The sequence below is a fragment of the Medicago truncatula genome, chromosome 6 (assembly GCF_003473485.1).
Source record: "Medicago truncatula cultivar Jemalong A17 chromosome 6, MtrunA17r5.0-ANR, whole genome shotgun sequence".
NCBI classification, from domain to species: domain Eukaryota; kingdom Viridiplantae; phylum Streptophyta; class Magnoliopsida; order Fabales; family Fabaceae; genus Medicago; species Medicago truncatula.
Genome location: NC_053047.1, coordinates 2,338,038 through 2,354,460, shown reverse-complemented (window position 1 = coordinate 2,354,460; position 16,423 = coordinate 2,338,038). Strand labels below are relative to the sequence as shown.

General features: G+C 31.2%; 1 long non-coding RNA gene across 1 annotated transcript; it reads left to right on the top strand.

The window, feature by feature from the left end:
- Positions 1 to 11,406: 11,406 nt before the first annotated feature.
- On the top strand, positions 11,407 to 14,726 carry LOC112422578 (uncharacterized). The gene is made up of 3 exons (XR_003013016.2): positions 11,407 to 11,518; positions 12,156 to 12,241; positions 12,387 to 14,726. It is a non-coding gene; the product is annotated as an uncharacterized lncRNA (long non-coding RNA).
- Positions 14,727 to 16,423: the final 1,697 nt, after the last annotated feature.

Genomic DNA, 16,423 nt, shown 5'->3' with positions numbered 1-16,423 from the left:
TGTTGAAATGCTGGGTGGATTATACAAAGACCTACTTCGAAGCTAGGGAGACAAGAGCAAAGGATTACAACTTCTTTGATGGCCAATAAAACCGATAAAAGAATTGGATAAAGAGAGTCATTTTGATAAAATTATAAATTGTTTAACGGAGTTAAAAGAAAGCTAACATACTAATATACGTTCATATCAAATTAAATATATAATTCAACATCTTTGAAGGACCTCTCGAAAAAGAAAAAAAAAATTCTTTAAAAGAAGTGTTGTGTATATTTTTTAACATGAGGAAGAGGGGGTTGCAATATTATTATCTTTATAGAAATGGAGAGTAACATACTCTAATAATGTTATAACACACCCACCCTTTTTTACGAAGGTGTGCATTAGCAACATGCACATTTTTACTTTGAACAAAAACACTATTATTTTAAATTAGATTGAGAGGGTAGAAAAGTAATTTTGTTGTTGTTTAATCTCACTTCTCCATCTACCATTGACTTCTTCTCCAACCTGTGATGGTATTTTTGTTTGTTAATTGAAATTAAACTATATAAAAACACATTTATGCATACATTCAATGACGTGTTGTGACTTCAATTAATGAATATGAAAACACTTAATTGTCATATTCATTAATTGATGTGATAACACATCATAAGATGCATGTGTAAAATAATTATTCTTTAATTTGGAAACCCTCCTAATTTATTTCGTCATTTGACTTATTTGCTTCTGTCCATGCTGGTTATGGACCATTGGGACCTCCCCGTTGCTATTATGAATCAACCAGTTGTTGTAGCGAATATTGTTCAGTTAACACTATCAGTCTCCTCTTTTCTTGATAAGTGTGTTTGGTTGCATTCTCTAGACGGCAAAACCACAACCAAGCAACTGTTTAGCTATGTTAATCATGTTTCTTTATCTCTTGCTTGGGATATTAATATTTGGCGGCCTTGTATTCCTCCTTCAAATTCCTTTGTTTTATGGCGCTTAATGCATAATAAGTTACCTACTGATGAAAACTTACGAATATTTCATGGTTGAACTTTGGTGTTGGTATGTGTGTTATGCATGCTCACTGATGAGACTTCCCCTCGAATGATCTTTATGCATCCTTTCACCATGCATCTTTGGTTATGGTTGGGTGGGAAGATAAATTGTTCGATTGACACATCCTCCTTCGAGGGGTTGTTGGCTTGCGTCCTAACACAGTGTAGCTCGCAAGCGCGAGGCATTATTATTTCTACTATTATTCACAAGGTAGATACAATTTGGATGGAGAGGAATATTTTGCATTTCAGCTCGGCAAAATTTCTCTTCAAGCGGCGAAGGCAAAAATTGTTTCCTCTGTTGTTTGAGTTGTACCACTTCCACAAATTCTTGATTGTTCATTGCTTATGAGATCAATTTATTGGATAGTTTCTAAGTTTCCCAGAGCTTTAGGCGTTTCAAAAATATTGTCCCGATTGTTTGGAAGTCCCCCATGATTATGTGGTTCAAGGTAAATACATATGGTTCATTGTTCGGGTATGTATGCTTCTTGTGGCGGTATTTTTCGTGATGACCACATCACATTTCTCTGTTGTTTCACAAGTATTTGGCGATTTTTTGGTGTTTGAGGCTGAGTTACATGATTTGATTATGGCTATGGAGTTTGCGCTAGAACATAGTTGGAATAACTTTGGTTTGAGAGTGATTCTAGAAGCGTCGTTCAAGCTTTCAGGAACTCTGATATTATTCCTTATCGTTCAAGCTTTCATGGCCACTTTGTTGATGGTGCTGTTTGGTGGGAGACTGCGTTCGTTTATCAGGGAAGACTTCAGAATAAATTTTGTTTGCCTAATTATCGATTTTCTCATGTTGCATCTTTTATTCATATTTGTTATTTGTGTGTGCCTTTTTTAGAAATTTAATAATATGTTATTTTTCAATTTCAATAAAACCAGTCTTCGTAACCTTAACTCAATTGATAGAGACAATGCATAATATATTTAGCACCTCACTCATTAACCTTAAAGGTGAATTTCTAGTCACTTCGCTATTTAACCTTAAAGATGACCCAAAAATAAAACTATATAAATTTCGACAGAAAAAATTAAAGATGAAAGTGAAATTTTTTAATTAAACAAAAAATCTCATTTTAATTCATATGTCACATTGATTTTGGCTTCATCAAGAGTTGAAACATGCAATGTAGGATTGCGATAATTTTAAAAATTAAGGTTGAATGTGATTAATTTTTATTTTATTAAGAGAAGTATATTATAAGATCCTAAGCCAACACCACCATCTCACCTCCAAAATTTCAAGACCTTAAAAGGTTTTCTATTAGAAGTTTACTCTTAATAATCACAAAATAACACTCAAATATGTGATTGGTATTGCTTTAATTAAAAAAAATAAAAAATCTGAAGCCGACAAGCAAAAATTGAATCATATCCTTTAGTGCTTTTCTACTTTCTCACTTCTTTAAAAAAGGTTCAACTTTTAAAACTCATTAAATATCTGTTTTTTTTTTTTTTTAAGTAGTCTATTGGCTAGAGCTCACACAATTAAATTGTGGAGAAGTGGAGTGTCCGGGGTTCGAACCCCAACCCTTGCATATAATATGTAATATTCCTACCAACTGAGCTAAGTTCACGAAGATAAATATCTTTGTTTTTTAGCTATAAGAAAAGGAAAACAGATACACGGATTTCGTTCAACTTTCAAATTAAAAGAGTTAACAGATTAAATAATCTATATATTTGCCTTCGCCAATAGAGTTCATAATTCTAATCCACAGAGTTCAAAATTAAAAGAACCATTTTTCTTTTTCTTCTTAACATTAATGGAAACATTTTTCTAATCAGCCATACATGGTGGCCCCCCTTTTCTTTTCTAATTATAGGTTGGCAGGACAGCAGAAGAGCAAGGATTAAAAAAATAGTTTAGAACAAACTTTTAAAATGCTAGAAAATATTTAGTTTTTACTTTATTTAGTGGACAATGGACACAAAACAAACTAATGTGAAATTTACTTCAATACTATGTGGAATAAATTTACTTTATTTAGTTTTTACAACCCTTTCTTTTATATATTTTGATAAAAGATGTTAAATTATATATTTTGATATGATTTTATATTTTTCCCTTAATTTTAATTTTTTAGTTTACCAAAATGCCTTTTTTTGTCCATTTTTCTCCGGTGTCATATCTTCCATCTTCCTCTTTCCGTCAATCATCGTCGCATTTGATGTTAATATATTTTCTTAATTATTAACAAGTTTTGTTGAAAAGATAGCACACTTTGATGTTGTTGTTGTGCTTGTGTTGGAGCTTTGAAATGTTGGGTAGATTATACAGAGACCTACTTTGAAGCTGGGGAGACAGGAGCAAGAGATTACTACTTCTTTGATTGCCAAGAAAACCGATAGAAGAATTGGATAAAAGGGTCATTTTGATATATAAGTTCGGATCAAATTAAATATATAATTCAACATCTCTCTAAAGAACCTCTCGAAAAAAGAAAAGAAAAAATCTTTAAAAGGGTTGCATGTATATGCGTATGTGTATATATATGAAGGGAGAGTAATGCTATAACACACCCACCCACCCTATTTTATGAAGGTGTACATTAACAACATGCACCTTTGCTTTAGACGAAAACATCATTATTTTATAGTATTCTTAATTTCATTTTGTTCGTAAAGCTGCACCACATTTTGTTTGAAATCAACAGCCAAAATTGGTCAGCTTCCTCCAACTAGCTCCTTAGTCCTTCCCTCAATTGAATCAACTTTCTATGTTGTCAAACAAAGTGAACCAGCCTCTTCCTTGCATCGTAATGAAAAATTGGGTCAACTTTTGTCTAATCTTGTGATTGCTTATTATTTAAATTTAATGGTTTAATCTTGTAATTTGTGACAACACTTGAATCTTAATCTAGAGAATGTACCAGCCTCCTGTAATTTGTGACAGCCTGCATCTTGTTGGGTCCTTAAATATTATAATTTTTACAAGAAGATTGGCCCCATGAATGTACAATTATTTTAGAAATTTGCTCTTCTCCCTTTTAAAATTCATTTTTTGAGTTCAATGTGCGTTAACTCACATTCGGTATTTTTCAGCGGAAGTTAACTTACGCTAACACTTTTAAGATCGGTTAAACCGATTTAAGTGATTGAACTGATCTTAAAATTGCAAGTGTGAGTTAACTTCTGCTGAAAAATTTCGAGTGTGAGTTAACTAACGCTGAGAATAAGCAATTTTGAAAAAGAGAAAAACAATTTTCTAAAATATCTTGTTAACGAGTGTCTCCGGGACACTCTTTAAGCACTCCTAATGAAAAAATTATTATTTAAAAAAATTAACGAACTTCTATAAAATTTTATTTACTTTTGGTGTTTAAAGAGTGTCTGCCTCAAAGACACTCGTTGACATTTCTCTTTCTAAAATAATTGTACATTTATGGGGCCGAACTTGTAAGAAAAAAAAATAATATTTAAGGGCCCAGCAAGATGCAGGCTGTAACAAATTACATGAGGCTGGTACATTCTCTAGAGGTTAAGATTAAACAAGTGTTGTCACAAATTACAAGATTAAACTGTTAAATTAAAGCAATAAGCAATCACATGATTAGACAAAAGTTGACCCAATTTTTCATTACGATGCAAGGAAGAGGCTGGTTCACTTTGTTTTGACAACATAGAAAGTTGATTCAATTGAGGGAAGGACTAAGGAGCTAGTTGGAGGAAGCTAACCAATTTTGGCAGCGTGAGATTGCGACAGTTTTAAAAATTCAAGTTAAATGAGATTAATTTTAGTTTCATTGAGAGTATACTCTAAAGTGCTAAACCAACACCACCATGCAAACTCCAAGGTTTCAAGACTTTGAAAAGTTTTCTATTAAAAGTTCACTCTTAATAATCACAAAATAACTCTCAAATACTCCCTCCCTCTAACAATAGGTGTACTATTTAAATTTTACATGATTATTCAGAAAATGATTAATATTGTTGATTTTAATGGTAAAATATGTATCATTTATTAAAACACTCTTATTAACTATGATTTTTGGAATAGTTACAGATGATTGAAATGCAATAAACAATATGTTAATGGAAAAAAGTAATAAATATTGTAAAAAAACCAAATAATTTAAGACAATTTTTTTTAAGAAAGAGGAGACCTATTATGAGACGGAGGGAGTATGTGATTGGTCTTGCTTTGATTATTTTTGCTTTTATCACATTTAATGCACTTCTCCTTTCTCACTTCTTTAAAAAAAAAACTTTTTTGCCCGCTTCTCCTTTCTCATTTTAAAATGTTCAACTTTTAAAACTCACCAAGTATCTATGCTTTTAGCCAATGAATCTCATATATTTGATATGATACGGTATTGATAAGATGATACTAAAAATAAAAATTAAGATACGATACAGTCGTCATACTATAATAAAATAAATAAATTTAAACATGTTAAAACTCAAAATGCAAACTAAACTCAAATGCAAAAACATAGACACAAAATTTAGACCAATCAGACATAGAACAACAATAAGGCACAATAATGAAATTGTCTTCACATGACAATATTCTCAAAACAATAAAAAGAGACAAAAGATACACTGGACAACAACATAAATAAAAATATAAATAATATTGATAATAAAGAAAGTGACAATTAGTCAATTACTCGTGTATTTATATGTTGCGTCGGATATTCAAGGACTTCCAAAAGTTTGTAACGAGGCTTGAATAAAGTGAGATAAATTTTGAAACTATTGCTTCTTTTGAAAAAGTAATATCCACTTCACTAAAAATCATCATCAAGCAATCCTAATCCCAATTTGAACAAAACGATATTTCAAACCTTTAAATCCAACTTGCATGAACAATTGGTTTTTCAGACAATGGTTTGTAATTTCATTCAACAAAAAATGGGCTTAAAAAATTGCAAAATATAAGTTAGGCTTATTTGGAACTAGCTATACAAAAATTATCGAGAATCAAGAATCAAGCAAAGTATTTATGACTTAACATAGTACCCCTTTTATGGTGGTCGACATGACATGAAGAATACATCTTCCTTCTGCTTTCTTTTCTTTAGGATGAATTCCATTAATATTACATAGGGAAGCAAACGTTTCCATGCAAAGGAAGTTTCTTAACATCTATCCATTATTGTTTATGACTCATAGACATTTTTGCTTCTTAAGGACTAAACTTTGACTCTTCTTCATTGTTGTTATTTTTGTTTGCTTTGTTTGTTATAAACATCTATCAATTATTTTGTATGGTTGCAAGTTTGAAAAAATAGTGAAGAAAAGGATACAAAATCAAAGACATTTAGCATCAAAGAATTAATTTGTGACCACAAATCAGCCGTAGTTCGGACTTCACTAGCCTTTTCGCATTCAAGAAACAAATTCTCATAACGATTTTCACAAAAAGGACATGCATTTGTACATTGAACACCTTTTCTTTGAAATATATCCCTTGTTGAAAGGCAACCTTTCACAACTCGCCACAATAATATTTTAACTCTTTGTGGTATCTTCAAGCTTCATAGCTTACCCCAATCACTCGGAATTCGATACTTCTCATTATCAATGAGTGTTTCCATTGCAAACAAGCATTCATATTTTACGGTGTACATGTCTTTGTTATTGTATTTCCACACCCTGGTGTTATCTTCACCTCGGTGCACCATTGCAATGCTACTAATTTCCTCTCGATATCTAGCATTTAGCAAACTATTAATGATACTCCACTTCCAGTTTTTGTGCCCTGCATTATCAAATATGAGACATTGAGAGTCTCGTACCCGTGAGGTATTGAGCTGGTAATATATGAATTTTCCTAGCACCTCAACCAAGGATCTTTCCAAACTTGACAAATTCTCCATTTCTAATGTGCTATCTCATTCCACCTCTAACTATAACATGTGAATCATGGATGCTACGCCAAATAAAATTGGGTTATTGCCTAAATGACCCCAAAAAAGTCACATTTAGAAAATACCCGGCTTTGAAGACACGTGAAACAATAGTATCTTGGTTAGTTAAGAGACACCAACCTTGCTTCTTTAAAATAGGCAATTTGAAACCAAAATGATGACAAAAACCAATACGTCCATATTCATTCTCATTGTTAATTTATCCCAACTTAGCCCCATTTGATTCCTATACCTACCTTTGTTTCCCATCAGAAAGAATTGATCATTCGTTGGGATTGGTTGTGCAATTGATTTAATGAGATCTTCTCGTCCCACTTTTGAGAGATGTGTCTAGGACCATTGTTGTATCCTCTTCCAAACTTTTCTCGTAGTTAACCAAAGATAGCCTTCTTCCTCGTTTTCAACCATAGATGGAAGATCAAGGTATTTTTTCGAATCTCATTGCTTTTAGAGACTTGAGAAATGTTATTGATATCTGCCTTCATCCCATCTTGAGTATTTTTGCTGAAAAATACTTCGGACTTTTGGTAATTGATGGCCTGTCGAGAAAATTACTCATATCTTTGAAGAATACTTTTTTAATGTTTGCTCAACAAAAAAGAAAAAATGTCGGCAAATAAAAGGTGTATGAGGAGTGGATCTCCTCTCACAATATAAAAAGATATCGTGACAATGGATCACCTTGTTTTAATCCTCTCTTTGGGACAACGTGTCCCTCACGCTCTCCATTTACAAGCATTTGATAATAAATACTCTCCATGCATATGCTTATCGTATTCGCCCATCTATTGTGGAAACATAAATTGATCATCATTCTCTTTAGAAAATTCCAATCAACTCCATCTAAAGCTTTGCTGACATTATCAATAATGGATTTGTTTTCAACAAAAGCATAGTGCTCTTGTGAAATGCAGTTTGACATCAGAGGCTTCAAACAATTGGCAAGTACTTTCAAAATTATTTTGTAAATGACATTACACAAAGAAATGGAACGAAGATCACACATGATTTCCGGTTAATCTTTTTTCAGAATAAGAACAATATTTGTTGCCAATATTTGATAAGGAAACGTGCCACTTTGTTACCATGAAACACCAGTTTGGAACAACTATACTACACTGCTTATGCACCACGGTGGTTGATCCATACTAGTCCTCTTGTCATCATTTGAAAGTAAATCATTGAAATAGACCGTAACACTAAAAAACAATAATCATGTTTGAGGTTCTATGTTTTTTTAGTTTGCTTCTTTCTTTGTATTTTAATGTTATTTTTAATTTGCTTAACGTCCTACTTCACAATTTGATAAATGTATGAGAGTGATTCATTTTGTCGACATTGTATTTGAGTAAGGGGCATATCATGGTTATCACCAAATTCAACATTCTATGAGTCTTACAAATAACTTGTCAACATGTGGTTGAATTGATCATTTCAAAGACCAGTTATAATCAAAGTGTGTGAACATCATCAACAATTTATTTTTCTGACGATGGATGCAATTGAAGACTGTAGATCTTTCATTATTCTTCATCATTGGTCATATGAGAAAGAATTTAGTTTGGTTATTAGAATTAAGAGTTTAGTTTTTTAATATACTTTTGACTTCTGAAATTTCTATGTGTATCGATAACATGTATTTGGTTTTAAAAATGGGGATGAAAAATGTCCCAACAATTTGATTATACTCTCGTTATTTCAGTGTGACTACAAAACTACACAATTACACATAGTCCACTATCCCAAAATGCCCTTGATTTATTAAAGGTATCTTGCGAATATCCGGTGTTTGGGGGTATAGGTATAAATAGAGGCTATGAAGTCAAACTTTCTCCTATGGATCCTCTTAACCATTTGAATTTTGCTCTTCCTCATGTAAAAAACACTTGTGCCCTGCAACCATGCCTAAAATGCCTATGCGAGTTAACTCACGCAAGTTGGCCGGTGGTCAGAACTGAAGAACAAACATTTTTTCACTTTGGTCAGGTTTTCAACATTCAATTTACACGTTTTTAACCTTTTTCACACTTTTTTTTACCACATTTATGGTAGATACAAACTAGTTTATCATTCCTACCTATAAATACCCTCACAAACTTCCTCTTTTCCTCACATTATCTCCTCCCACTCTCTCCCCCTCTTTCTCTTCTTCTTTTTTGCTTCTATAGTCTCTAGGCTCTTTTTACCACTTTAGGTATATAGTAATAGCTGTTGGGGGAAATAGTGGTTAGTCGGATTGGGAAAAAAGACATCATACCTTGAGGTAAAATTAGGTTTGCTTCCTTTTACTCCCAAAATCTTTTTACCGTGGGTAAAAAGAATCATCATGGGGGTATAAAAGGAACCAAATTTAAATTTACCTCAAGGGATTTTGATGTCTTTTTCCCCAAGAGGACTGATCACTATTTTCCCCAAGAGCTATTGCTATATACCGAAGAGGGTAAAAATAACTTTTTATCCCAAGAGGGTAAAAAGATAATAAGTAGATTAGTAAATTCAAATAAAATATATGTATTAATTATTGTAATGTTTGAATGATATTAATAAAATGAGAGTTATATTTATTAATTTTGTTTTTTATTTGTATTTATATTTGCATTTATTTATGTTTATTATTATGTATTGAATAAATAAAATCAAATTTATTTTCTAGTTTCGAATATATTTCAAGTGCATAAATATATTAGAATATAGCAAATAAATTATTTAGAATAAAGTGAACAAATAATTTAGAATAAAGTAAATAAAATAATTTAGAATAAAGTAAATAAATATTGAATATAGTAAATAAATTTAAAAAAAAGTAGCCACTATGGGCTACTTAACTCATGCCACTTAACTTAACTTGCGCATTATTTTATATTTGTGCTAGTTAACTAGCGTAAGGGCATTATAGTTTTTTCAGCTGGGTGCGAGAGCAGAAATCTAACCACTTTTGGGCTTGGTTGACTAGCACCTGGAAGCCCAGTACGAGTGATTCCTTGATCTCGCCCATTTTTGCTTGCATAAAAAACACTTATGAAAAAAATGCTGAATGATAGATTTTAAATTATTAAAATCACATTAATTTTAAATTAGTTTATTTAGCATTGAGAATGAAATATAACAAGAGTGCAACAAAACTTTCAGTTACACATAACTAACTTGACAACGGTAAAAAACTGAATAATTTGTTAAGCATCACCCACCATTCACGTTCCACATGTTTGGTAGTCTACAACAAGTTCTCACCTTTCATGTTACAAAAAGTTCTAGTTCTAGTGTATGATGCAAACAAAGGTAACATTTGACTTAGCTAGTCTAAACTTGTTCTTATTAAAAAGAGTTTGTTTATCTAAAAAGAAATAGGACTGTGTTAACCGGTGCCCCCGTCCGGGGCACGAGTTAAGAAAGTTAATAATGAAAATATTTTATTAAAAACAACAATTTTTTGATTTTTCTAAAGTGGAAAATTTCACTTTTCATCATTTCCCAATGCAAAGTTTTCATATTAACCTCCTTAATTAATACTCTCAAGGGCACTAGTTAACATTTCCCAAAAAATATAATTTACTCACACACACAAAATAATTTTTTTCAATTTAATTAAGTTTCTTGCGATATTAATTCTAAATAGAAGTGCATTAAACCTTTAGTAAAAATATATATGCATAAAATTAACCAATATATGATTTAACCAAGAGCCTTTCGGTAGATGATAAAAGATCTCTTTCAACTTAATCATAGATCTTGAGTTTGAATTTGTCTTTGAAAATGCAACAATATTAAATGTCGTGTGGAAGAACTTTGTCATCTATTGCAATCCTATTCAGCCTTTAGAGATTGTTCTCTACAATTACACGCAGAAGATAACCAAGTTACACACAAAAAAAACCAACATGGTTTGGAAGAGTTTTTAACATAACTCTTAACCATAAAAGAATTTGAGTTTGATTTATGAAGTTGTCAATTTAAAAGGTGACTTAATATGTAAGTTTTTAACATTACTCTTTCCCATAAAATAATTTGAGTCAGGCCACAGCCCATCCAGAAAAATTAATAATTATAGATTTATTTTGCAAGATTTCAAACAATTTTGTGATGTTTTTTTATTTTCAGAACATCCAAATCCTGTAAAGTGGTGTAGTGGCCTATCTAAAAAAATAAAAAACATAGGTCCATTTTGTGAGCTTTTTCAACGACTTTAGATTTCGATAATTTCAAAAATAGTATACGTGATTTTTGTCAAATCTATGGTGTACTCTCAAACCTCCTTATATTGTTTGTTAACTTAAAATTGTTCCAATTAAGATTTGTATTAACATTAACTGCTGTTGTGGGTCCTAGAGTTTCAAACCCACATGCAAAAACTTTTTAATGCAAATAGCCGTTACTACAAGCCGTTGGGAAATTGTATTAATTCTAGCCGTTACAAATAGCAGGATATATGTATGCATCAGACCAGCTCCCCTGTCATCCTTCTATTCTAATTCATCTCTAATATCTCCTTAAAAAAAGTCACCTCTAATTTCAATCAATTTTCACTCTTTTTATTTCCAAGTATTTTTCTCTACTTCTATATTCTGCACACTTATCAATAAGGTTAGTTTTGTGATTTATTTTTAATTTTGAAAAATGTTAACTTATGTCTTTAAAAAGCTAAAAATAGAAGTATTTTATTGGAACTTGTGCATTTAATGTTGTAAAAGTTTAATAATTTAAATTTTCAATACAAGATTTATTTCTTACTTCCTTTTATAGTTCCTTAACTTGTGATCTTAAAGCAGGGTACAAGTTAACAAGACCCTTTAATTTTTTATGTGTATTTTTATATTGTTGATTTAGTTATTAATCAAACATATGTTAGTTTTTCTATTTTATTTTAAATTATTAGAAGAAAAAAGTCATAGTTATTATAATAAAATTTTAGTCAGTAAACGAGGTGTAGTTTGAAAAAAAAAATGGTAAAAATGTTACCATAATTATTAATATAAATATTAGTTAGTAAAAATATAATTTTTTTTAGAGATGATATTAATTAAAAATGTTGTTAGTTTATAATAAAAAAAAGTGTTAGTTTGTAAGAAAACTTGTAGTTTAGTAAAAAAATATTTTTTTATTTAAAAAATATTGATTTTATTAACCAAAAGGTGACAATAAATCAAAGCAAAGAGTAAACATGTGTGTATTTATATATTGTTAATGTAGTTATCAGAATATATTGTATTATTTTTTATAGTTTCCTTGCTTCTGATCCATTTTGAGGTTGGTGTTGCGCTGCTGCATTTTTTTGCATCCATTTTGTTCACCGGCTTATTATTTGAGGTTGGTATCTTTTACTTATTTTAAATTGCATCAATAATATGATTAGTAACCAAAAGGTGACAATAAATCAAAGCAAAGAATAAAAATGTGTGTATTTATATATTGTTAATGTAGTTATCAAAATATGTTGCATTATTTTTTGTAGTTTCCTTGCTTCTGATCCATTTTGAGGTTGGTGTTGCGCTGCTGCACTTTTTTGCATCCATTTTGTTCACCGGCTTATTATTTGAGGTCGGTATCTTTTACTTATTTTAAATTGCATCAATAATATGATTAGTAATAAAAAAATTAGTCATTAATATCAAAAAAGGAATATGTTATTAAAAAAGTTTCTTAGAAAAAGGAGGTGAATTAGGTTATGTGATTAGAAAATATTATATACGTTAGTTATACATCATTATATAACTTGTCCCTTGAACATAGCTCAGTTGATAGGACAATGCATATGTAGGGGTCGGAGTTCGAACCCCGACACCCCACTTATTCATCTTATAAGATAAATTCAAGCCACTAAGCTACTTGACAAAAACAAAAAATAACATTATATAATTTATATGCGAACTCCCAGAAAACTATTATTTAGCCATATTATATTGATATATTTCAAATTATACAAACTGAATGTGTAAAATATGTGTTTAGCTTATAAAATCTTAAATGTATCAACATTATACCTATACGCAAGACACATATTTCCAACACACAACAAACATATTACCAACACACGTCAAAATATAATCAAATCATAACAAATAAAACAGATCATAGCATTTTACGTGCATAACCAAAAATACAAATATGATGGCATTGTCTTAAGATTTGTTAGAAAGTTGGATTTGGAGAGCTAGATATATTCTATATTTTAGATTTGAGTAAAATTAAAATAATACCGTAATATAACAATCGAATCACACTACATTAATTTTTAAAAATATTTATAAATTTTTTCTTTTCTTTTGAGGGAAAAGGACAGATGATGCTAGATAGTGCGAAACAATGATTTGTGAAATTAAGTAAATATGTCGGTAAGATTTTTCCATTTGATTTTACATATGATTCTTTGACTAACTGCCACATATAAAAAATATAGCAACAAAAATCTCGTCCGGCTAGGAGAGAATTTAAATGGCCAAGAAAAACAAATGAAAAGAATCATCTATAAAAGAACAAATGAAAGCAACTAAAAATAAAATAATTTTTTTTCATAAATTTTTATCGCTTTGGTGGTTTATCTATAAATTCCCCCCCAATACGTTAAGGTCAAACCAGTCCTTGAACTAAACAAAACACAAACATGAAGATCAAGGTAAAAACTCACAAATCTTTGTACTTTCTTTCTCAACAAATTCAACCTCAACTTCCATGCTTCCTTTCCTCGTTCTATATCCTTCTTCAAATTCAACAACTTGTTCATTCAGCTCTTTTATTTCATTATTATTTCTCTCTTTGGTTACTTGGGTCTCAAATTTCAAAGCCAATAACTTCTGCTAGACCAAATGCTTGGGTCTCAAATTTTTAAAGCGAATAACTTCCGCTAGACCAAATGAAATTGATCTTTATCCGTGGAAACATCATAGCCAAAGCCGTAGCTTGTGATGGTGCAGATCATCCCCTCCCGATTTGGCAACATTTCTACAGAGATTAATTCGGTATACGAATGGAAGGATTCCACAACACAATGGATTTTTGAAAAGTTCGAATACGGACGATGTCGTGGCAACATCCAACCATGGTATCGAACCAGGAATTCTTTTGATTGTTCAGCGAATACTCAAGCTATTGCGTGGTGGCGGATGAAAATGTGAGAGCATTGAACCCATACTTTTTTGGGGATCTAGTTAAACCTAAGTAGAGGACGTGGCGGCTCGTGGGTGACACTTGAAGGTGATCTTTGGCGAATTTAGGATGAGAGTCATTTGGTCTATCATAAGCTCTTGGCTTTGAAAACATGAGACCCAAGTAACCAAAGAGAGAAATGATAATGAAATAAAAGAGTTGAATGAACAAGTTGTTGAATTTGAAGAAGGATAGAGAACGATGATAGAAAACATGGAAGTTCAAGTTGAAATTGTTGGGAAAGAAAGTACAAAGATGTTGTGAGTTTTAACCAAAGTTGATCTTCATGGTTGTGTTTAGTTTAGATGAAGGACTGGTTTGGCCTTAATGTATGTCAAGTGGGAGGGAATTTATAGATAAACCACCAAAGCGATAGGAATTTATAAATATTTTTTATTTTATTTTTAGTTGCTTTCGTTTGTTCTTTTATAGATGATTCTTTTCATTTGTTTTTCTTGGTCATTTAAATTCTCTCCTAACCAGACGAGATTGTTGTTGCTATATTTTTTGTATGTGAGAGTTAGTCAAAGAATTATATGTAAATAAAATCAAATTGACAAAATCTTGCCGACACATTTACTTAATTTCACAAATCATTGTTTCGCACTATCTAGCATGTCCTTTTCCCTCAAAAGAAAAGAAAAAAGCATAATCTATCCATTGTTTTTGGCTTAAATATGCCATTAGTCTCTGTACTTTGTAAAAAAAAGTTGGTCGTTCTATTAAGTTCATGTTAAAAAATTAAAATTAACGATGTGTCTTGTGGATCAATTATTACACGCCACTTAGCACATTAAAAGACAAAATATCATTAATCTTTGCACTTTCAACACTTTTTTATATTGGTCCCTGCACTTTAATATTGGTCCTTGAATCTTTTTATTTATTTTTATAAAAAATCTTTGAATGATATTTATGTTTTATTATTTATGTTAATTATTTTTATTATTTTTATTAAGAATAATTATAAAAATAAAATAAAAAATTCTTTTTAAAGAATGATTAAGCTTTATTTGTATCCCACTGTCTTCTTTCTCTAACATTCATTATTATAGATTCTTCAATAATGGCAAGTCACCATTGAATGTACAAAACAAAACACAACCAACCATTTAAATAAACAAAGGTCTAAACAAAACAAAACAAAACATTACCAATGACATATTCAAACTTTGTTTATTTAGACGACTCTTTCTTTTGTATTTTAAATGCTTCCATTTGTTTATGTCTTAATTGTTTTAGTCATGTAAAAATTATGACATGAACAATTTGTCTTAATTGTTCATGTCTTAATTTTTACATCACTAAAACAATTAGGACATAAACAAATGAAAGAGTCATCTAAATAAACAAAGGTTTGACTATGTCATTGGTAATTTTTTTCTTTAATATGTACAGTACTCATATTTTATACAAATGTCCAAGTCAATGCAATTTTATTTTATTTTAATTTTCATTCTTTTCATATTGAACGTATTAAATGCAAATAAAAATGTCTCACACATTTAGGTACCTATTTTGTCTTCAAATTTTTTGTAATGTCTTCACCGTATATATTCATGTCACTCAAATGTTTTTGAGAATTCCTGTTCACACATTCGATAAGGTTGAGAAACACGAGTAAAATACGTTTTTTCCCCCTCGGCAGTTCTCCTTGGTCCATAAGTCCTTGAATATCATCTTTTACCTTTTGACAACCCCAGGGATTTAGGAAGCACACTTTGCAGACATCATGATCATGTTTAAAGAGGTTCACTTTGCATAACTTGGCATGTAGTGGGACCAAAGGTGTTCGGATGTGTTGAACGTCAAGAACGTGGTGAGTCTTTTGGCAATCTTCGACCATGTTGACAGTTGCAGCACCATGGTTTTGCAATAGATTGGTTTGAATATTTGGCGCTGAGTCTGTAAAAGTTATTTTCTTGTCATTGATCAGCCTCTGGACTGCATTCTTAAAGGCATAACAGTTTTCAATATTATGACCTCGGCCCCCTTGATGAAAAGCACAAGTCTGGTCCATTCAATACCATGTTGGCAGTTTTTCTAGTATTGGAGAAGGTGTTATGGTTTGGACTCAATTCTTTCTGAGTAACCCTGGAAGTAGCTCTGCATAGGTGACGGGGATCAGGTCAATTTGCATTCTTTGTTGTCGAGGTTGTTGTTGTTGATAGGGATGTGGGGGATTTTGTTGATATGGTTGTTGTTGATATGGACGTTCCTGGTATGGTTGTCGGGGATATGGTTGAGGGTATTGTTGTTGAGGATATTGTTGCTGATGTTGTGGGAATTGAGGTTGGTTATTTGGTGGTTGAATAACATTGGCAGCAAGTGTGATGGCAGCAACGT